Here is a 24,717-nt window from a genome sequence, read left to right on the forward strand (position 1 = left end):
TGAGGGGACAAAATAATATGTTAACAGAATGTCTGACTGTTAAGAAGCAGGAAAGGTGAATATGTTGAAAGTGTGGATTTCCTGCACTCAAGCAGTAGTGCTTGAGGTCTTGTTCATTGTCTTTGGGCAGAGGAGACCCCAAAACACCCTACATATGTCCCGGCCAACAGCCAACCAGTAATCACAGAGATCATGATTGGGAAGATATTGTCTGCTCTCCAAAAGAGTCAGCAAAAACAACAAGGAGTCCTTGTGGCACCTTAGAGACTAACACACTTATTTGTGCATAAGCTTTTATGGGCTATAACCCACTTAATCAGATGCATGGAGTGAAAAATACAGTAGGCAGGTATAAATATACAGCACATGAGAAGATGGGAGTTGCCTTACTGAGTGAGGGGTCAGTGCTAATGAGGCCAATTCAATTAGGATGGATGTGGCCCATTCCCAACCCCCTCAGCCAACTTCCGCTTATCCTAGCCATTTGCTAGGGAGGAACTGGAATCAGCTATTTCTTTTTTAAAACCCTACCTAGCTCCTGGGCTTGACATATTGATGGGAAGTTCCTGAATCACATAAGCTCATTCTGTTGTGACTTTCTGCTCAGACATTATAACACTTGTCTGCAAAGCTATACAGTTCCAAAGGTCTAGTGAAGGTCACATGTAGTGGCACTTCTTAAGCCTGGAATGAAGGCAGGTGACCCAAAGAACTATTGTCCAATTGGTCTGATCAGCATCGCTTTTAAGCTGCCTGAGAGACAGGTACTTAAACAATTGTTGCCTTTAATTGACACATAGTTGCCCCTTACCACGGTTCCAACCAGGCTTTAGTGCTGGAGATCAAGTGATTGGATTGATATATTTTACTGCAGATAAGTTTGAGGCAGGACAGAAGGTCAGTACCTTTTTTGTTGATCTTTTGTCAGCATACAACACAGTTTGGCATCCTGGACTAATCCGAAAATTATACTGCTTCGTCCCAGACAAGAAACTTGTAGGGTTTATCATGCAGATGATGCCTAACAGTGATCATAAAGTGTGGAGATGGTTCAAGTCACCCATATTGTATGAACAGCAGACTTCCATAGCAATCTGTCCTGGCTCTGATTCTCTTTAAGTATATATGCAGCTGACTTGCTGCCCACTTCAGCAAATAAGTTTGTGTGTACTGATGAATATCTGCCTGGCAATAGCCAGAAGGAGCTTTGAGGAGCTGGAGGCCTGCCTGTCATCAGACCTCAAAACCATGGCCAAGTACTTTTCAAAGTAATGACTTACACTAAAGGCACTAAAGACTGTGTCATCTTGTTTCCATCTTACCAACTGGTTATCTCATCGACAGCTGCAGCTCCTTCTGAACAATCAACCAATCATTTTTTAACCATATTCAACTTATTTGGGGATAAAGCTTGTCCGCTCTTTGTCCTTTCGACACAACATCAAGAAGACACACATTGGAATTCAGTTGAGAGTCATACTCCTCAGGGTTGCTGGCAGCTCCTTGGGACACTACCACTGTAACTTTATGGACATCTACCAACGTCTAAATTATTGCACCTCCCAAACATTGTGCTGCAGCATGGGGTTCCAGTCATCACTGTGGCAGGTTGGACTCATTGATCAACTCTGCTCTCCATATTATCGCTGGTACAACCTGGAAAACTCCAATTTCCAGGTTCCTGGACTGGGCTGGCATAACTCCCCCAACGATTTAGGTACAAAGGTAAGGGCCTCGTGGCATTACTGCACATAGCAAACTATCAAATAGCTTACTTCAAAATTTCATCCCAAAGCCACATAAAAAATGGTGGCTAATGTCAAGATGACCCTTTTCTGAAATAGTTGAGCCTCTCAGTACATCAGACACAATCTTTCTAAGGAACAGCAGAAACAGATGATACATGACTATCTTTTGGATCAATGGTACATTTCTTGGCAGATAGACAACTGAAATCCACATCCTCTAGTCTCCCCGGATATGCTCTCACATGCCCTTCAGAACATCCATATGAACTGAAAGATCTTTCTTCATTACAACAGGGTACACTGTGATCATAAGCAGCTTAACTTACATCTTTCCCATTGGGGCTTCTTGAGGTCTCTGGCCTGCCCCTGTGTAGCTCAAGAACAAACACCATGCCATCTGGTTAAGGACTGGCGTCTTTATCATCAAAGTGCTTTGATGTCTCTGGATGCTGCTGCCATGTTAGAGGCTACTTCATTTACTCAACATCTCTAATTCAGTTTTTGTGCCATCAGAAGCCATATACCAGAGGATGAACCATTGGCATAGATAATCGAGGGGTGTGGTAAACTGTCTACAGTGCTTGGAGTTTTTAAATCCAGACTGGATGTTTTTTCTAAAAGAGATGTTATCTATTTAGCCATAAGTTGTTGGACTTCATGTAAAATTCTGCGACCTGTGTTATGCAGGACTTGAGAATGGATGGCCTTAAAATCTATGTAGAAGATGCATGTATTTTCTAAAATGAAGTTTCACTTCTGTAAGCAAAACACAATAATCAGTTTGTCCTCTAGTTTGCTAACTACTTAGGCCAGCTATTTTTAATCTGTAGCTGTCCTGAGATCCTGAAACACTTCTACCAACTGTTTGGTTTTAGCACCCATCCAAATACGCTAAAACATGTTCAGTTGATAGCTGATCAGAAGTGTAGGTCTCTTAAATTGTGACAATTCTGATTTCAATGGTCCTGTCTCCTTTGACTTTATCTTCACCATTTTTTGATGTAACTAGAAGCTATATGAGCAGCAGAAGAGAAGCCTGACATCTCGCTCACGTTCTTTTCAAAATGTCAAAAGGTAGTTGTGTGAGAAAAGGCCACCATAAGAGAAAGCAACTGCAGAGACAGTTGGGGGCAGAAGGGAAACCCAGGTTACATTGAATGCAAAGAGATGGAGGAAATAAAAGGTAGGAGTGTACTAAAATCATTATTTGTAATGTGTAAAGCTCCAATGGAGCACAAAAGAGACTATGCAACATTTTAGGACAGTGACCAAGGATGCTGCATGCAAATGAAGAGGTAGGGAGAATATAATTACCCTATTGGAATAAAGACATTAACTAAATCTAGCCACCTATAGGCAACTGGTGATGGTGGTCAAATGCTAGCCAAGTAATTTAATTAAATTATTTCATGAATATTGCCAATGTTCATTCAGTCTGGGATTTCCAATCCAACTCCTTTAACTCCAATTGACTTTGAGAGCTGGGTACTTAGGGTAATTTCTTCTAGACTTCGTGAAAATAGCTGCCTTCATATTTTATTTGGCAAATACTGTTCAATGAGCTTTAGAAGTGGTCAAATACTGCAAAACATTGCTGAATAATATTTACCTAATGTCACTAATAATTGTATAATATATTAAATGAATATTGTTCAATTTGATCTAGATGTGCAATAAATGCCCAGTTACCTTAAGAAAACAGGTATGACTATGAGAGTTCACACAGCTTTTAAATGTTATGTTTCTATTTTTTACCTCACTTACACACACCAAGGGTAAAATCAGAGGTATCTCCCCTGAAATTATTAGGTACAGGAATCAGAACAATAGAATAACAATCAGAATCAAGTCAAATAAATCAGTTCAGTGGGCTTTTTTGGTGTTTATTTTAATTAAAATAAAATCTTTAAATCATGCTACATTTTTATGTGGTAGGCCATGTAATTCATTATGGTAGAAGCCAGTATTTCGGTGAAATAGAATGGGTCTAAATATGGGTCTTAAAATGTTATCAGGCTGAAGTTTAGTTTATTCCCAAAATAGGTTCTTTAGGTTAAGTGTTTATTTTACAAAAGCAAACAATGTTTAAGGGAAATTCAACTTTTGTTCACAACTGTTACTAGGATCCCCCAGTGGCTTTGTATGTAGATGAGTCCTAAAAACACACACCATTGCTGAGTTGCTAAGGGCATGTGCTTGGAAGAAAAGATGAGGGAAGTGTACATGTTCAGAATTGCAGATGAGCTAACTGTGCTTCTGGCTACAACTGGAGTTCTGAAGAGAATTTAAATAGAGACAAAGAGTAGTGTATGACCATGAAAGCATAAAAGTGGAGAAGTAAAGAACTGAGAAGCAAATTGTTATCCATATCTCTGTATTTGGGGAGGTGGCAGGAAACGATATATTCCCAAGTCTGAGCTATGGAATGTAGCTTATTTCAGAAGTTGAATGCAAAATACATTAACTGATTTTTTTTCAAGCCTCGTCTATTGTCCTGGTAACAATGGAAAGCTCAACTTAATTTGTGCCAAAGACAAATATCACAGCAAATGTGAATATTTCTTCCATGAATACATATCTTTGATGCCCTTTGTATTGACCAAAAGTGTTTTGGGGCAATTTTTTGTCTTGATACACAAGTGCAGATCTCATTGAATTCAGTAAGATCCATGTGCAGTCCTCCAAGAGCATAGGTTGCCTCTTAGACAGTGGTGGTAGATGTTAAATGTTTTATTATGACACCAGGGTATTAAATATGGGACTTTCAAAGTGTCCTAAAGGTTGGCCTACATAGGGAAATTATTCTGGAATAAGAGAGGGTGTGAATTTAAAATGTTATAACTACTGCAGAATAGCTCTTCATGTGGACACTCTTATTCCAAAATACAAAACCTGAAACATCCACTGGAGTCTTCATATAAACCTGGATTCCATACAAAATCAGATCAAGCTTCTTGACTCTCATCAGTGAACAATATGATGCCCTGAAGTATGAGATTGGAATATCCTTATTATTTTAATTTGCATAAGTAGGACGCCTACATGTGAGGGAAGGATGTTTTAAGAAGGCTCAGCTAGCATGGATTATTTTCTCTGAAGTGTTCTTGCATTTATGGATTTAACTCAGACCTTTAAAATCTGGACATATATTTGTTTGGAATAACTAATACATTTGTATTGTGTCTGTGAGTGGTATAGAATGATTAGAGAGATTATGATGTCCTCAGTACAGAATCAGAAGTTCAATGCATTACCTAAGAAAAAGGATCTGGAGTAATAAAGAGGGTTTTTTTTAACCAGACTTCCTTAAAATGCCATTTTACCTCCAATTTGAAATATACAGGTAGAGAATGTTAATGTAGGCTTTGAGTCTGAGTTGTCAGTGATAGAATATACGTCATCTACAAAAATGTCTTTCATGCAGTTATTGACAATGGGATACACAGAAAGTACATTGGGTAGTAATCTGAACATGTATTCTACATACATTAGTTATTTTTCTTTGTACCTGATTCTCATTATTGTTGTAGGGCCAAAGGTAGTATCCAGTTGCCTTCTGAGGTATCTCTATCTTTAATCAAGTATAATGGTTTAGCTACAGCTCCATAAAAACCAGCAGTTTGTCAATTAGATCTTCTCATTTATTTGAGTGAAAAATATACTTGAGAAAAGAGTGAGTTAAAACAAAGTAATCAGAAACTACTTCGGTGAGGGAAAATAACACCCAAGAGACCCAGGAAGGGTACTGCTGTGCGATTATGTATGAAAATTATCACAGTCCTTAAATTCTTTTTTGAGCAAATTGCTGTGAAACTTCCCAGGGGTACCCAGGGTTATGTGGCACCTTGCTATTATCTGCCTTTAGCTTGACGAAGTCTTGTCTGTGCCTGCCAGGGGTCAGCTCTCTGACTCCACCAGCCACAAGGAACACAAGCATTACCTTCCAGGCCTCCATAGGCCCCACTCTTTCTGGACAGGTGGGCCGCGAGACAGTTTGTTTACATTGACTGTCCACAGGCATGGCTGCCCGCAGCTCCCAGTGGCCATGGTTCGCCATTCCCGGCCAATGGGAGCTGTGGGAAGGTTGCCCACCACTGCATAAGATCAACCGGGATGGCAGCTTGTCTCCCTAGATGAAGGATGCCCAGGCATTTCTTTGCACCCCTAGATATATTAGGTCAGCTATTTGTTCTTCACCTGCAAACCCCTGCTATTTATTCTTCATGTTAATTTCGTTCCTGAATTCCATGCAATCTCTTCCTTAGCATTTACTCAATATGCAAATAGATTTTCACTGTAAGACATGCAATAAACAATGGTCAGCTAGGAAGATAAGTGTCTAACAACTTCTGTTTGGGGAAACCTCTCTTAAGGCATGTACTTCTGGGTGACCTGCCTTAAACATCAAGGCTTTAAGAATATCTATCTATACCCATCTATCTATCCTCCTTACATATTATCTGCACATATATTTTACAAAGATTATGATGACCAGTGTGACACTGGCTTTCAAGAGAGACCTTATGTGACTCTCTTTGGTAAGCTAGTCTGTAGATACCAGACCCAGGGAACCTCTATAACCATTGTGCACTCTTGTCCTCTGCCAATTGGCGTCAATATGTCCTAGGGTCACAATCTCCCACAATGGGAGAGAAGATTGAGTCATAATTTCCCAATTTGGCTTCATTGGGTTTTGGTTTAGCTAGGTGCAATTGATCTTGGGCTAAGTTTGGTCGCATGGATACAGGTATAAATCTGTGGTAACCAAGAAAAGAATGTGGCCTAATAGGAATGTGTTAGATCCCAGTTCAGGACTTTTCGATTTTGAGCAACCCCTCTTGTCGTCAAACTTGCTCAGCAAGGTGTCAATGTTCTGTACAGGATCATTAGATCATCATTTAATGAGGATGAATTAACTGATCTTAGTCTCTCATTTAAAAAAAATTGTTTTTTAGACCAACACTGAATAAGAAAACCATATGATCTAAACTATGCATTCTTATCTATTACACTCTGAGATCACTTCTCCCTGTATATTATTAACTATGGCATTTTCTAAAAACAGAGATTAGGGCCCTATTGTACTAGACACTGTATAAACAAACAGCATAAAGCCATGCTTCAGAGAGCATCTAGGATAAGATTTAGAGGACATCTGAATAGAGGATTGAGTGGGGTGATGAAACACTGTATCTGTCTACATTTTTATCACACCGACTACAACAGTATCTAAGGGCTAAATCCTTTAAGGTGCTGAGCATTCTGGATACTGCAAGACACTTAAGCATCTGCTTAACTTTAAGCATGTAAAGTAAACTCATGGTTAGGGATGGGCTGACCAATGTGTTTCCTGTCCTGTGAATATTTTTGAGATTTTTCTTAATATTTTTGAATATTATTTTGAACTTTTTTACCATGCTGAATTGGGACAAAAAGTCAATCTCAAATATTCAGACATCAAAAAAGGTGTGTGTGTGTGTGTGTGTGTGTGTGTGTGTGTGGGAGGGGGGTGAAGGTGTTCAGGTCAATCAGTGTTTCATTTTGATAATGTTTAGTTTTGATTTGGACCGCTTTCTCTTTTTTTATCTTTATCAGTCTAATTAGCTTACATTTTGAAACTAATGCATTGCAAACTGGAAAACTGAATTTTTTTATTTTGAAAATGTCAAATTTCAAAACTCTTTAACATTCAAGTCAGGAGAGTCATCAAAACTGATCCTGTTTCATCAACAGTTTTGAATTAAATGAATCAAAATTTTCTGATGGGGGGGGGGGGGAGATTTGTCAATAAATTCCTGATTTGTCATACTCATGGGTTTAAGGTTAAGCATGTGCTTAATTTCTGGGGCCAGGAAGCTCAACATCTCTTAGGTATGAGCCTTGAGTGCTGAAAAGGAAAGAAGGAATGATAATGACAAACCAAAAATGGGCAGACCTGTTTGACAAATGGCCTATTCCTGTTCTGAGACTTACCCCTATAGTCTAAAGGCTTGTCTACAAAGCAAATTATTGAGCTGCAAGCCAGAGAGCCAATCTACAGTACACCAGCTAACCACACAGTGTAATGTCCAGTGGGAGCACTGCTGCAGTACCGTCAAAGTCTCAGAGTGTGACTTAGCATTAAAGTAGTGGTACACTAAGCTGCACTCTGCGACTTTGATGGCACTCTAGCAGTATCCCCACAGGATGTTACTGTGTGGCAAGCTGGGGCATTGTAGATTCACACACTGGTTTGCAGTACAATAATTTGCCTTGTACACATTCCCGAAAAGGAACATTTGTATTCACACACACACTACTGGCCTAGCCCAAGTCAGAGTTTTATAGTTTTTATATGTTTCATGAATTGAATATTTCACTCTTCCTGCTGTAGAAGATCTGCAGGGAAAGGCTGGGGGACGGGGAGGAGGGTGCATGCACGTGTGTGTAAGTACATACTAAGGGTTAACATAAGATTGGGATGCCAGCAAACAAAAAGGTGCAAGTGGTCCCAAAAGTGTTGTGTTGACTAGACTCAACCACCTTACCCACTATTTAAACTCACAATTGACTCATCCACCTTAACCACTATTTAAGCCTAAAGTACATTTTATAGACATTAAAATAATTTTAAAATGAAGAAAATTATCTCTTCAGGGATTTCCTGTCACTGCCATGAATCACACATGCAGTAATAATACTTCTATGGCAGCTTTCATCTAAGAAACTTAAAATTGGTTTATGAGGTTGGTAATTTGCTGGTCTACCCATTTGACTTGTGAGTGAGGTATACAGAGATATTAACTTACTTGCTCAAAATCAAAAAGCAAGTCAGTGGCAAAACTCACAAAGGGACACAATTGTCCAGACTTTGTCACTTGACAAAACTACCTACCTACAACTGCCATGTGGCTTTTTTTGCTAGGGTATGCATGCATGACCTAAAACCAACAAAAAGCATGTAAAATGTGTGCTATCCTGTAGCAAATATTTGTATTCTCATTGCACTTGTATTTAATTTTATAAGTGTAAAATGATATACTTCTTTAATGGACATGTTATGTACGTGATTTAGGGGATATTGTGAAAAGTGTAGCATTTTTTTGTTGAGCTACAGTAATACTTGGAGTTACTATTTAAGGATTTGTTTGTTGTTTTGATCTCCAGGGCCAATGTTAAAACACTGATACAAAGGTTTGGGTTTTTTTCTAGAGACCCTCGTTTACTCAGTTTCTTGGCAAACACCCAAAAGCATTAATTCTAAAGTGGGAAATTTAGCAAATACAAGAAAGAACAAGAAAATAAAACAAGCATTTACACTGAAATGGATTAATTATACACATTTAACTTAATTAAGACCTATTAAAGTCTCTCTCCTTGTGGAGGCAAAATATCACTCTCTCATTTTCATTAACAACCTTTAACAAAAAGGAAAGATTTCAGAGAGGTAGCCATGTTAGTCTGTATCAGCAAAAACGACGAGGAGTCCTTGTGGCACCTTAGAGACTAACAAATAAATAAAATGTGTTAGTTTTTAAGATGCCAAAAAGGAAAGAGTTAATTTTACTCTCAGCCCTTATGTGTGACGTGTATTCACTTCTTTTGTTTTTGACAGAGAGACACAAGGTGGAGGAGAGGCAGGATAGAAAAGGTAATGTTCTTGAAACACTGTACAGTCACAAATGGACGCTTTTGGTTGGCAAGAGTACCTGTTGCTTGGACCCAGACTCATATTGCAGTCAGGGTCCAGGACGACATCTGGTTGTGTCCTTTCTCCTCAGACAAGGCAGATCTGGATGGGCCATGTCACCTCTCTGTGGTAACATGTACAGTGCAGTTAAGATAGGAGGAAAACAATCGTGGGACAGAAAGTAACACAAAAGGGCAGACAGAACAGGAGCTTACATGCCTCTTCAGTACTGACAATTAGGAATTCCCACTAATGGGCTGAGGGCTGAATGTCATGATGATTACACTCTATCTGATCTATCAGTCCTCATCCTCAAAGGAAACCTCCACAATGCTTTCAAAAGATGAGCCTGAGAGCTTAAATTCATAATTTTGCTAGGCACTAAAGTTTATGGACTGAATAAAGAGACTGGATTTATGGCTTATTGCAACAATTTGTAACCCACTAATCCCCCTTTTTGTCCTATCACTTCATGGATGTTAACGGGCCACTTCACTTTGAATGGTCCCTTAGAATATATGCGAACTACTTATGCTAAACTCTGTGTTCGACCTTCTATTTATCAGTGGCACTCTGAGTACCTTTCCCAGAGCTCTGTGAAAGCTCAAAAGCTTGTCCCTCTCTCTCCAACAGACGTTGATCCAATAAAAAGATATCTGACCCACCCTGTCTCTCTAATGATACTATGCTGACTTTCAGAACTCACAGGTGAAAACGAAGTTTCTTAAATAAGAGCAAGGCCTGCTGAGCTTTCTCTTGGGAAGAAAATCTTTCTGTCTGGTCTGTTCCTTCTGACTTGGAATCAAGGAAGATGAGATGATCTAGGATGTAATTTTTTTGTAGTCTCCTTTAAGGAACCCCAGAAGGAGTTGCGGTGGAGGGGAGGGTAGAGTGGGTGGCATAGTTCATCCCCTCATCATTTTGCTCACCATTTCTATAAGGCCAAATTTGGCCACATTTTCTTATTTATTAAGTCCTATCTCTACATTGCCCTTGAGCCATATCAGTAGGCCCTCTTCATTTGGACTAATTCAATCTCTATGTCTGGTTCTCTTCCACCTGTTTATAACATTGATTCTCAAAAATAATTTCCAAGTAGGCAAAAATTATATTACCCAATTGTCACAACTGGACTTATCCTGCCACTGTGTGTGTGCGTGTGTGTCACTCTCTCGCTCTCTCTACCAAAAAACTGCCATTGACTTCAGTGGGAGACCAATGTATAGAATGTTTCCAGAGTCTGGCCAGAAAGCATTTGAAAATGAGCATCAGCACATTTTATCCCCAAATCAAACAAAATCTGTGTCGTTCTAAAATAAATTCTTTATCAGCAGATCACAAACTGCTGCCCCTTGTGTAGATAAAGATTTCTAATTTTAAATACTTGAATTAGTCAGAGGCAAAAAGTGAAACCTTAAAAGCAAAATCATATTCAAGCTCTTCTGGTCTTTTAGCATAAACTCCTTCCAGAGTTGACACAGATGTATAATAGTATGCTTGGTTGCTGCAACCATACTTATCTGCCTCTATTGCTGTGTCTCAGGAAGAGAGAGATGGTAGGGAAAGCACTATTCAATGATCAACAGGGGGAAAAAAGGAAGTCTAAATCTTTCCATGGCCCTTAAATCACAGCACTGAACAGCAAATTATTCATAAAACCAAAGACTGCTGTTTAAACTAGAATACTAGGAAAATTTATAAGCAATAATTATTGGAGCCCCTTAGTGGAACCTAATTCATCATATTTCATTTTTATTTAGTGATCAGATAACAGAATCAGGTGCAGAGCCAGGAAATAAAATGAAAGGCCGGATCCTATGCCCATTGAAGTCAAAAGAAAAGCTCTCACTGCAGGGCAGAATCTGGTCAAAAAGCCTCAGCCGTATCCTTTGTTGGTGTAGATCCCTTGATTTCAATGGAACTTAGCTGATTTATACCAACAGAGGAGCTAGCTCAAATTTTACAGGTGTGAACGGCTGGCATTTGAATCTAGTTTGAAGAGAAAGCTGAAGAGGAAGTGCAGTGCATATGAGAGTTCTCCGGGATTAGCTCTGGAATGTGTACCCCTAGCAGTGGAGCAATGCTGTTTAGAGACTGGCTGTCCACTTCAGTCAAAGAGAGAGGGTAATTACATGATAGAAGTAAAGCAGCGAGGGGAGAGTCTGCTTTAAACATTTGTAGCAAGGCTCGATCTGACTCTACTAACCTGAGCCACCTGTTTTACTGCAGATTTGCTCTGGGAGTAATCATGGGCTATGGGCTTTTGCAAAAGCAGTGTTATTTACTTACAATAATTGAGAGAATAATACCAAAATATTGTACACATTGATATTTACTTCTTGAATGCTTTGGGTTTGACCCTCAGGTGTACCAGAGAGCTGTGATCCACACACCCAGGTGGGGGCAAAGGTGGCATCACACCACCTTTCTTGTGTCTCCTCCCTGCATCCTCAACTTTTGGGGGCAACTGGGGTCTGCCTCGTTGCTCAGTTCAAGTACAAACCGACTCATGGTTGCTTTAACTTGTGCTGGTTTGTACTGGTACCCCAGTGCTGCACTCTGGCCACACCCCTTTCTTCCCAGGCTGTGCCCCAGAGCAAGGAGGTAGGGCAGTTCTGGATCCCTTTTGTACCACTGGATCCCTTTTGCACCACAAACAGGAAATGTTATAGAGCAGAATCTGGCCCTTTATATTTTTAAATACAAAAGGAAGTTGCTGAGAGAGAGCCGACAAATTAACATACAGTGAGTGTGAACCACACTGGAAAATTCTGTAGCTGAGGCATGAGGTGAAAGAAAATAGTGAAAACAGATGACAGTAGTACAATAACTCAGTTGGCCCTTCGTGCTTTACGAAGAGCACACAGAGTGGTACACCCAGCAGCATGAGAGAGAGAAATAAAGAAAACTACTCTTGCTATATTAAACCCAACATATTTTAACTGGATAGCAAAAGTATAAGGTGCAATGATTTTCCAATAGGTGGTAAAGTAAGTAGATGCTACTCAGAGCAGGACATTCTGGTATTTCTGAAAACATTTCCTGGTTGTTTTCACACATGGATATGTGACATTGTCATATCTCTAATGTGGGTGTTCATTTCAATAATCTTAGAATAAAACTTTTAGAAAATAAACTAAAGCCTTGTAATTTTTATCAGTGTTACAAAAATACTGGATCAGAGCTGACTGCATTATACCAGCTCTCCCACTCAATGTGTATCTGTCAATATTTCTCACAGGTAGTTACCCATATGTTTCAGATGCAAGTGATGTTTACAGAATAATTTAAAAGAAATTCCCCTGTTTTTATAGAAATACATGTAATCCAGGATGGTCAAGCTTTTCAGCCAGCAGTTACCCCAGTTCAATACTAGCTGAATTATTCAGTAGAATAGTAGTGTAATACATGGAGCCCTTTGGCTGCAAGCATCCCTAATGCTTTTGAACATTGAGCTTCAAGACCGCAGTTCATCATCACAAGGAATTTACTAGGAGGAATATAGTACCAGTTCTAATCAAATACAGTTTGAAATTAACTCAGTTGTGTGGGTTGTGAAATCATATTTAAGAGCACAAAAATATGTAGTTCAAAAATACGCTACAATCTTATTGGGGAAATTATTAAAATAAAAACCTCAATGTGGACATCACCGAAGAATAAGACAAGTATTTTTTTTAAATCAACCCTACTGCTATTCTGAGTGGTAGTTTTTAGAAGAAGGTGGCTGTGATATAGCTTTGCCCTCCCATACATTTTTTGCAAGTGTAATGCAATTTAACTGGGGTACAAGAAACATGAGCATGCAGTGGGGGTTAGCAACTCACATGTTTGCGATGGCTCCAGAGATGACCTCTTAACAGTGCACACTACCTCTTGTAATCCCACTTCCCCAGTGTGGCCCATTCCCAGTATTCTGTTACATAGGAGCTATCTATCTGTATGTCATCATTAAAGGGGAGCCCTCTCAAAGGGGCTCTCAGGAAGCCTGTCACTGCTACTCACTTGTCAAGACTCTCATGAGAGACAAAATGGGTGGCTATGAAAATGGGGAGGGTGGGAAGGACAGATGTTTTCTGACTAATAGACAACATCCCCATCTGTTAGCAGGAGTCCCCTACAGTTTTGAACACCGGCCTTCATATCCTCAAACACTGAACAGATGGTAGGTTACAAAATGTCTAAATTGAAGTTTGGAGGAAAAAATATGCTCCTTTCTGAAACGTGCAATTGCTGTTAAGTTGTGAAACAGAGTTGTGGCCCTTTTTTAAAAAAAAAATTATTGAAAACTCTCTTGTGTTCATTGGAACATTGCTCTTTAACCCAGGAAAGTAACTCAAACTGCTGCAGGAAAGTTTTAGTGTCATGGTCGCTACTGTATCTGAAAATCATTGTGTTTCTCTCCAGAAGTATGATCTCCAGCAGTTCAGAGGGCTGGGGCAGGCAGCTAATTTTGTCAGGTGGGGAGTTTGAGCCGCACTTTCTTCAAAGCTAGGCATTTTTCAAATTGCTTGTACTTTTTAAAGTAAATTTCCCCTGTGTCCTGTCAGCAGTTGTTACTTCTAGATGGGCTGGGGAGGAGCAGCTACCAGTTCCAGAGAGCTCAATCCCTTCCTTGGACTTAAAACCAAGTTGAAGTGGGGTGGTAGATAGATCACTTCTTTGTTTAATGACAATACCCTTGGAAATTTCCCCCAGAACGCTTCCATTTTCCCCACCATTTTAGGGTTTTCCTTGATAAACCAAAAATCTGTTGATTTTTGAAAACGGGGGGTGGGGGGGAAGAAAAAAAGGGTTTTGGTTTCATGGGGTGAGATTCTGTGCTGCGCTCTGAGGCACAGCATAGAACTGGCAGCTCTGGAGGGAGGCTAAGCAGTTTTTAAGCCACCTTTGTGCCTTTCTGACCCTGGGCTGCTGCAGAGGCCTGGGGACTGTCTTAGTTAGGACAGCCTTCCCAAGCTGTCCTAAAAGCTACTACACTTCCCAGAATATCCTGTACATTGTCCAGTTAGTAGTTTGATTCAGAAGCATCTGCTAGTAACACTATGGTTAAGTACTGTGGAAGTTTCTATTTTAAATGACTATTTTCAAATTATTTGGGGATCTTTTTAATAACTCTAAAAGAAATCTGCTTATATATTTTGTATTTTCACTCCTAATTTATAAATGTGTCAGTTTTATCCTTAACTTACAACTTCCTCATTCCCCAATTAACTTCACTGATCTAAGTCAGGATAGAAGTTAGCCCAGTGTCCACAGAGGGAAAGAGCATTTCATATAAAACAAAATAAACCAACAAACAGGATATCCAGAAAGAAAGTGGCTTAAACAATGATGATCACAAGAATTATTTCATGTATGCAGTGTTGTTGTAGCCTAGTTGGTCCCAGAATATAGGAGAGACAAGGTGGGTGAGGCAATATCTTTTATTGAACCAACTTCTGTTGATGGAAGAGACGAGCTTTCAAACTTACGCAGAGCTCTTCTTCAGGTCTGGGACTTGCACTCAAGGTGTCACAGCTAAATAGAAGGTGGAACAGATTGTAGTTAACTACTTATGATAAACAGTTTGTTCACCTTGTATTCAGCTGTGAAACTCTAAATACATTTCCCAGATCTGAAGAGCTTGTCTCTTTGACCGATAGAAGTTAGTCCAATAAGAGGTATTACTTCACCTACCTTCCCTCTAACGATCATTTCAGTCAGAATGCTTCCTCTGGCACCTAACACAACAGTCTTTAAATTGCGATGTCTAAAACTTTAAATCAAACTGAAAAATACCCTGATTGTCTATATTTATAGTTGATAGATTGGCTTCATTCTTTTACTGTTTAGTAAGCACAGAAGGCAACTCAGTTCAAACACAGAAAATTCATCATACGAAAGTGTTTGATCAAAGGTATTGTTATGTTGATGAGTTTGTAAAAGTTATGATGATCTACTTACAGGTTCTGTTCAAAAAGTGTGTTTGTTAAAGGGAGACTTGCTTGCTGTAAATCCTACTATAGTCTTTCATTTGACTTCAACAGGAGTCAGATTAGAAATTCTTAATCTAGAGATGAATCAAGGAGGCAAAGTTTTTGGTTTGGTTTTGCAAAACCAAAATTATATGGAATTTAGATTTGGGTCATTTTGCCTGAGCCAGCAAACTTGTAGGGTGTGTGAAATAATATTTTCCAAAAAATCTAAAGGGGAAAATACTTAAAAATAATTTTAAGCATTTTTGTTTTCATTTTCTGACACAGTGTTTACAGTGTTACTATATGAACAAGAAGTCATTCTGCTATGTTGTGTCAGCCATGTTGAGATTGTTTATCAGCTGCACTGAGATGTCTAATGGTAATTTTACAGACTGAGTGTATCAGGAACTGTTTAAAATCAATTGTTTTCTGCTTGGAACACTTCCTTGCCACTTCCATCCTTCCAAGACTGATAAACTTGGTGGAATTTGAGAAATTAGAAGAATTTTGGCTATGATATTCTGCTCTGGGCACTGTTCAAAATGCTGGCATTTTTGACATTTTGCCTCAGAAACCTACAGAGCTATCCAGTTAAAATGTATAGTGTTTATCAGTGAGTAATATTTCCATAAACCTTCCAAATCTGATAGAATTCAGCTCAGGAGCTATTTAGGTTTTAACAGTCCGGTGGAGATAGTCAAAAGCTCAAAGAAATAATATCAGTTAAGAAACAAATACAACAGACCACCAAAAAATCACCATATTCCAAAGCCAAAAGTGTAGCTCAAGAATTCTTAGAACAACAGCATTTGAACACTGAAAGATTTGTTGTTCATTTTGATTGCCTCCCCTCAGCATTGTGGAAATTATGTTTGCTACTTAAGTAGCAGGAAGGAAAAAATATGGAGAACACATTCACTTCAATTAGAGACTATACTTCTGGATTTCAACCTGAGGGAAGGGCATCCTTTATCCACATATGTTGTAGCCTGCATGGAACTTGAAGGGAGAAGCATAGGTTGCAAGATACTGGTTTTTCAAGCATGGAGATTTTTCATGGCTTTTATCCAGAACCCAGTACATAAAACCTCATGCACATATCAAAATGACAACGTTTATGTTTAATGTGAAAATATTCAGTGAAAATTGCAGTGATTAACTGCTGCTGATGTTGTGCTACAGGTCATTTGGAAAAGCCAGAAGCCTAAATTTTCAATGTACAGTATGCTACTTTAAAAATGTGAAAGGTGTCCCCGCTTGTAAAACTAAACTGGTTCTTTATTAATAGGACTATTTACAGAGGTGCTAGAACTGTAGCCAGCATTCTAGCCATATGTGTGCAGATTGACTTCCTGGTGCCTCCTCTAAGCTCTTCTCTCCAGCAACCTGTACTTCTACCTCCAAGTTCCTTGCAGGCTGCTCCAGGCCAGCTTTCCATCAAATGTTTTCAAATGGCCACTGAAGATCTGCCTTTTCTGTGATAACACTGAAGAGCCCACCAGAGCCTGGGCTGCCGAATCCCGTGTGAGGCATGTGAATGTTGTTTAAAACTTAGCTTACTCAGACTGTGGATGAAAAAGCATACAGAAAATTGAGCATGAAACTAACGATGCATTTGGGCTTCTCCAGAAAAGAGAGGAAATTAGTTATTTCAGATCCTTGGACAAATGATCAACTTCTACCTTTAAAGTAAAGGGGGGAAAAAGGGATTTTAATATGGACAAATCTCCAATTTCTCTCTGAAAACGTGTATGCAGTGTCTGAAAGTACACTCATTGTGTGTAAAGCCCTTATGTCGTCTGTAAGTGCATTTTCAGAGGTCCTTTGAAGATGTGACCCTTCAAGTAAATTTGAAAGAGAGAGAATTATAGCAATAACAAGAACCAGGAGTATTCTTCAGTCAACTAACTACTGATGCTTTAAGCAGCTCTGCTCCCATTGGCACCATTAAATGTAACATTCTGGAGTGAAAGGTGGCTATCATTCAGCAGCACAACATAACAAATGTAAATAATTGAGCTTGGATTTTGGCCTGTTCAGCTGAGGAGTCTGAGGAAAAATCCCTAGATTTAATAATATAGCCTCGTGGTAACATGTTCTTAGAGGAGGATCCTCAGGTCGGGAATTCACTAAAAGAATCTCAACTTCAGGACACGGCATGGCCTATCTCTTTTCAAGGGCCTCGTCTTTGCTATGGAATAAGGTGTATTCTTAAATCAAGGTAAAATCCTAGCAAACTTGAGTTCACTAACTATCATTGAGAACACATCTTTTTTCATAGTGAAGACAAGGCCATGGTATTAATGTAGTTGGGATGAAGTGGGAATGGCTTATTTTTGGGGGGAAATGCCCTTTTTTATCTCTTCTTGGATGAAAGGGATATTCATACATTGTACATGTGTCCTGAGCCACGTACGTTATGTGCTTTTCTGAGGAAACATAAAAAGGATGCATTTTAAAAATACATGTTTATAAGTATATCTAATTGCAAAACTGGATTCCACTCCTGAAATGAATTTCATCTCATCCTGACAAAGTGAATCCATATAGGAGCAACCACAGTATGAATTTCCCTCATTCATCTGTTAACTTCAAAACTCAGTTTTGAACATTTAAATGCCTAATACTTGATAAAGAAAATTGATCAAAAATAGAATCATCTAGCTTAGGTCATTGAAACTTAACCACGAGAAACATTTACTTTCATTATCCTTGAATATAATGCAAATATGTTTGAAGTGCACTGGGATATATTTTTAAACTTTAAAGTTATTGTATTTGTCTTTAGATCAGGAGGAGTTAGAAAGGTGGCATTATTTCTAGATTCTGAAATATTTCATATTTCCTCATTTCAGTTCCTCTGAACTTCTCCTAAAAACCTAGTTCTAAAAAGAGAGACAATTCTATAAAACATGAGGTGTTCATCTAATGTTCCATAGATCTTTATATGAACCTTCACATATTTTTGTCTGAATTTCTGCTAGATTTCTTTTGACACAATGACTCTATCCTCTTTGTTTTCAAAGCTACATACACTGATTTAGCTATGCAGATCCTGGTTAAATCCTTGCACACAGCTTTGAAGATTTAGGTGTATGTATCTATATCAGTGAATATATCTTCAGGTTGAAAGATGTGCTGACATCAAGGATATGCTTCACTTTTCATTTCAGTAAACTTCAAGTGTCCCACTTCCAACATAAGCTGAAAGCTCCTATTTGGAGCTGTTGGTATCATTAATAGAGAGAACCACGTTTAATGCAGGTGACCTTTTTCCCTCTAAGATCTTTTCAGTTTCTTCACAATTAATCTGGAAAATTTCCCAGATTCTGCCTGTGCCAAATATTTTTACACTTTCCTGGTTGATGTTGACAAGTGAGGATTAATGGTCTCTCCCTCTCTTTGCAAGAAATGTGAAAGTTCTGTGTAAAATTGCTGCTGGCTACCTGGTATATTCATACCTGAATGTTCATGTGACATGAATAGCCATGTATACTTTCTTCTGATCTATCCACAGCCCAATGACAGGCTAGCCACTTAGGTTGGATCAGTCAGGGAATGTAAAGCCGGGAGGGCCCAGTTCCCTCCCCTGAAGTCAGGGGAGGTTCTATGGGTGTAACGAGGGATCTGAAGTTAAGAAGCACTGGCCAAGATTTTCAAAGGTTGCCTACTGATTTGGGGTGCTTTGGTTTTTGGGTGCTCAACTCAAGACATTTTAGAGCAGGGGTTCTCAAAATGGGGATCGGGACCCCTCAGGGGGTCGTGAGGTTATTACATGGTGGGGTCGTGAGCTGTCAGCTTCCAGCAATTATAATGGTGCTAAATATATAAACAAGTGTTTTTTAACTTATAAGGGGGGGGGTCACACTCAGAGGCTTGCTATGTGAAAGGAGTCGCCAGTACAGTAGTTTGAGAACCACAGTTTTAGAGGCTTGTGAGGGTGAGTAACATTATTTTCTGAAAATCAGGCCTCAGATGTCTCCACTTGGATACCCCAAATCACTATTAACATAGTTGTTGTTTTCAATTTTCAGTGTTTTTGAACTCCTGCGCCCTCCTTGGGTTTTTATTTTCTCTTTCATCTTTCTAGAAGGGTAGAAACAAGTCTCACGAGATAAGCTAAAATAATAATTGGCCCCACTCCAGCCAAGCCCAATAAGTAGCAGCAAGATTTTGATTTACTGCCTCTGCATGTCTCCAATTCACTTTTCTAGCATATCTCAACAATAGTTTAAAAGAATTTGATAAGCAAAGCAAATACGTGTGGGTTTGCCTGTGAAGGTGTGCATGACCCCATCACCTTGGGAGTGTAGTATACCTGCAGTGTATACTGATGTATTTGTCTGATGAATTATTCACAGTGCAAAATCTGATCAGATCTAAGCAAGAAATTGTTGCCTTTGCCTATTGCAAAGCAAAGACCCCAAAGAGAAAAAACAGTAAATGGATACAGAATAAAGCCCATTCAGTTTGATGCACTGTACTGTTCAGTACACACATCACTGTCCCTACCAGATGATTCAAATTAATTGATCCCTTTCCAAGTTGTGTATTCCCAGGTATCATCTTACATGACTTCTCTCTTTGAATTTACAGCCGTTCATTTTAAATTAGAGTTCTCATTGTTGCTAGTTTACTTAAGGATGCTGAATTGCATTGACATTACTTTTAAGAGATTAATGGACATAGAAGTTTGTGGAGCTTAGCTCAAGTGTGTTAGAAAAGTCCCTATTTTCTTAGCATCCAACCTCGCTTCACTGTTTTTCATGGCACAACCTCTGATTGTTTTACATTTGTTTAACTCGAAAGCTACTATTCTCAGTGCATATTCCAGGTAGATCTGGCTGGAACCATGACTTCACATTCTGTGGGAAATTCTAAACTTTTGTATTTTTTTTCATTTAGAATTGGAACAAAAAATAGAAATTTCCTGCAGAATGAAATTCCAAAATTTTGTTTCAGAAAAACTAAAATGACATTTTGTTTTAATTGACTTGCCTTCTGTTATATATAAGTTATAAGATTTCAACAATTATATTGTCATGTTATATCATAGTTGAAATGTCTTGAATATAATATATAAAATATAATTTATAAAATAATGTGGTGTGGTATTGATCAGTAGAAATGATACAGCCAAAATGAAAGGTTTTGACCTTATCAAAATGAAAACTTTAGCTGAAAAAAGCATTTTTACCAATGGAAACACATTTTGTGGGGTAAAACTTTGGCCAGCTCTAGTTCCAGTGATGTGCTGTTTTAATCTGACAGTGCTTTGATTCCTTCATTATACTGGGCTCTGACATAGCTATAGAATGAGGTGGGAGGTGTTGTATAGACAATTCTGAATGTGGACTAAAAAAGCAGTTGTTGTTCCCTGATGTAATCAGGGGCGGCTCTAGCCATTTCGCCACCCCAAGCAGGGCGGCATGCCACGGGGGGCGCTCTGCCAGTCGCTGGGAGGGCACCAGGCGGCTTCAGTGGACCTCCCACAGGCGTGCCTGCGGAGGGTCCGCTGGTCCCGCGGCTTTGGTGGACCACCGCGCTTGGCGTACTGGAGCCTGGAGCCGTGCCTGGATGTAATATCCTTACTGAACTTTCTATATATTTGTGTGTGTATAGCTTCTCATATGGCCTCAATCACAGCAGTTCCGTTATACTACTGTATGTTCAAGATCTTAGCTTATGCAGGAGGCACCAACATTAAAAATGTCCCTCGAGTAAATGCAGTCTTCACTCGGTTATCTAATGTTCATCATAAGAGTCAATTTGTCTTGCACCACATCCACAGCAGAGGTGAAAATGAGAAATTCTTTGTCTAGATTAGTGGGACAGACTGAATTTCTGAAATATTTCAATGCAGTAATTGCTCTAAGTGGCAACTAATGGAAATAACTATCAACTATTATGCTCCTCCCTTGTAGAGCTCCTTGTCCTATCAAATGAGTGGGGAAGACTCCTTGGCTGAAAGCCCTACACTTGTAATTCAAGAGATGTTGTATTAAATAAACCACCAGAGTGAGGGAATTACTCTTTGCATTGGTGTGTGTTGACATCACCAAACACCAGAAATACGAATTTTATTTACTGAATGCCTTGGCCACAGTGCAGGAAACTTTTAAAGCTGATAAAATAACATTTGAGACAAAGACCAGGATGCAGGGATATTGGAAGAAAATTCAGAAACATCTCCGAATCTTCAGGATAAACAGAAACTGTCTATTCGGTTGGGAAGTATCAGTACTCATTAGACAGGCTAGAATGGGAATCTCAGAGCTTCAATTCAGAGAGTAGCAAAGAAAATACACTTGTTGAAAACAAAGGGTTCACACCAGCTAGACAAGGTTGTGCGATTTTTCTTTCTAGACCACTTGGAGGTGTCACCCTGTGAGAACTGAAGAAAAAGCTTATAACAATGGGGAAGTTGCCATTGTTTGCAGGTTAGTTTTGGTTTCAAAATCTAAACTGTATTTTGAACACCTTTGTATGCCCTTGAGTGCTGTATGTTTTCAAACAAGTTACTGCTTATTTGTATTTCCCAGACATGAGTCCTGATTAGTGAAACCCCTCAAGTCTTACAGCAGGAGACAAGTGCATTCACAACAACTCAGTGATAATTTCTAGAGTTTATTCGCTCATTAAATCAGCGTGACAGAACTCCGATGTTCAAAAATCATTGAAAAATGACAGCCACGAAAGTGGCTATGACGGTCCATCAAAACCAACCTTTGTTGGGAAGTGTAATGCTAAGCTGTACTGGAATGGAAAACATTGACACCAAGCTATTTCTAAAAGTAAGTGATGCAGCTGAGACAATATTTTAACATCCATTGAATAGTTCATGTGACTCTGAAGGTTGGAAAAGTGGCTCTGGGGAAGCTGTAGTGTCCTCAAGAGATGTAATTGCCCAGAGATGCAAACAGAAAATAAAAGTTTTTTTTTCTTCTCCTCCTGTATTTTGTTTCTGTGGATTTTTTTTCTCAGTACTCACAAGTAGCCAGAGGAGGTATAAAAGGAAGCAATGTAAATTATTATGTTAGGCTAAAGAACATAGAGTATGTTTCAATGTTTCTATTCTTTCCCTGTCTTAAGACTCTCTAGCTGCATACAGATGACTTTCCCAATTTGCAGTGAACTAGGATCTAATATTAAAAACACCACTATGAAGATTTGTTACAAGTAGGGAGGAGAATATAGGTTTGTACCAATATAAGAGTCATCTATTGTTGTTGTATGGCCTTAATCATACCGTTTCTCAAGTGCTTATTAGGCATGTCAGTGTCACAAACCTGTTAAATCCTACCACCTCTGAGTGAACACTTTTCACAATACTATCACTCTATATCCAACCTTTCCATCCTCATCCTCAAAGGAAACCTGCACAACACCCTTAAAAGATGAGCCTGGGAGCTTAAATTCATAATTTTTGCTAGAAACTCAAAATCATGAACTGAACAGAGACACTAGATTTCTGGCTTATTACAATAGTCTATAACCTACTTAACTTCCCCCCGCCCATCCATTCCCCACATTACTGTAGAGGTGTTAATGGACCACTTCATCTTGAATGGTCCCTTGAAATATGTATTAACCACTTATGCTAAACAATCTGTTCTACCTGATGATGCTGGGAGTACCTTTCCCAGTCCCGAAGAAGAGCTCTGTGTAGCTTGAAAGCTTGTCTTTCCCAGCAACAGAAGAAGGTCAAATAAAAGATATTAACTCACCCACCTTGCCTCTCTGATGTCCTACGGCTACAAGAAGACTGCAAACATAAACCTGTTGTAAGTCAAACAAAGGGTTCAACTTCTTTGCCACAATGCAACAGGTCATGTTATCCAAACAGATCTATGCTAGGGATACTCCCATCCCCCTGTGTTTTACGTGAAAGTCAATAAAAAGAACTCAGTATCTTCTGTCTGGAAAGTAACCATCGTGATGGACACCAGTAGCACAGGAGTACCAGGTGCTATGACTTTCTAATTTCAGCTATGTCAATTTGATGTCACCACCAAGGCAGATCTAAGTCTGCTGTCACTTGTAGAAACACAGTTGTTTTAATGACAAAACCTAATCCATATTGTGTTAGGAGCCAAGGATGCATTATTAAAGATGTCAAGTTTTGAAATACAGAAGGCTCAGGCAGTGGCCCCTAGGAAAAAGGAGACCCAGCTTTGCCGGGGAAAGCTGAGCCCAGAAAGTGGATCCCCTTAGCAAGGTATTGGTCTCCCAGGCAGGGAAGCCTGGTGGAGTGGAATGCTGCAGCATGGGGAAAGACTCTGAGTGAAGGGCTGCAGAAAGACTGTTCGCTCGCAGGCAAAGAGGTCGGGAGAGCAGGGCAAAAGAAACTGGGAACAAAATGCTGTTTTTGACTCTTGGGCAGTTGACTTGGAGATGATGTCCCTGAAGAAGGGAATGGCAAAAACCTGTTGCATCTTTATATGTTTACTGTGGGAATGAGCGAATGGTTTTACTGGAAGGTTTTTTGGCAAACTACTGCACTGGTGTATGTGAATAAATTGTACCCAGAGGCAGGCTGTGTATCAGACATAGGAGATTAGGATTCTTTTATGTCTGGACCTAGGGGGGTCTGAGACACTTTGTCATGTTGTGTCTAGTGTTGGAGGCACACCTGGTGGGTGTCACCTTATTTCAGCCTCATGCTTCATAGTTTCCAAATTCATGGCTATTAAAGGTTAAAGATCAATGGTAAAAAGTGTAAAAGTGCCCAAGAAACTTAGAAGCCTAAGTCCAGTTTTCAAAGGTAACTTAGCACTGAAGAGCCTAAATCACTTTTGAAAATTTGATTTAGACTTTAAACTCTTGAAAATTTTATCCTGTGGCATATGTCATCCAGAATTTTTTCCCCTACGTTTAGAATAAAGTTTGAATTTGACAGTCTTCAATATCAAGGCAGGTTTTGCATTTCTAGTGTGCCTATTCTTTGGACAAGTACACTATATACATAATAGATCAAAAACCTATATTAAAAGAATGTAAAGGTTGCAAAAGTAAGCACTCCAAAGTTAGGAAATGCCAAAATTAAGGTTGCCTGTGCAACCCTAATTCTGCCCTTGTGTGTATGGATTATGATAGCCTTTAATTACACAGGCAACCTTAATTATTGAGACAAGTAATTGTAGGGAAAGTCCTGCTCAGCCACTGCGTCCTCTGGCTGGAATATGTTCACTCACTCTGTGGGTTTCAGAGTAGCAGCCGTGTTAGTCTGTATCCGCAAAAAAAAATAAATAAACACAGGAGTACTTGTGGCACCTTAAAGACTAACAAATTTATTTTAGCATGAGCTTTCGTGAGCTGCAGCTCACTCTGTGGGGTTGTT

The 24,717-nt window shown here is 39.3% G+C and overlaps 1 long non-coding RNA gene across 4 annotated transcripts in view; it reads left to right on the forward strand.

Moving 5' to 3' along the window:
- LOC120379722 overlaps nt 1-24,717 on the forward strand; it is a 373,098-nt gene that overhangs the window by 72,616 nt on the left and 275,765 nt on the right. For 2 of the 4 annotated variants that reach the window (XR_005587548.1, XR_005587549.1), the window contains exons 2-3: nt 21,744-21,817; nt 21,920-22,246. The exons of 1 other annotated variant lie outside the window; for it this stretch is intronic. This is a non-coding gene — a long non-coding RNA (uncharacterized LOC120379722). Of the gene's footprint in view, nt 1-9,342; nt 9,379-21,743; nt 21,818-21,919; nt 22,247-24,717 lie in introns of those variants that run through there. One more of the 4 variants, XR_005587551.1, reaches the window with a different exon arrangement.

Source organism: Mauremys reevesii, linkage group 13 (genome assembly GCF_016161935.1).
Source record: "Mauremys reevesii isolate NIE-2019 linkage group 13, ASM1616193v1, whole genome shotgun sequence".
NCBI classification, from domain to species: Eukaryota; Metazoa; Chordata; order Testudines; family Geoemydidae; genus Mauremys; species Mauremys reevesii.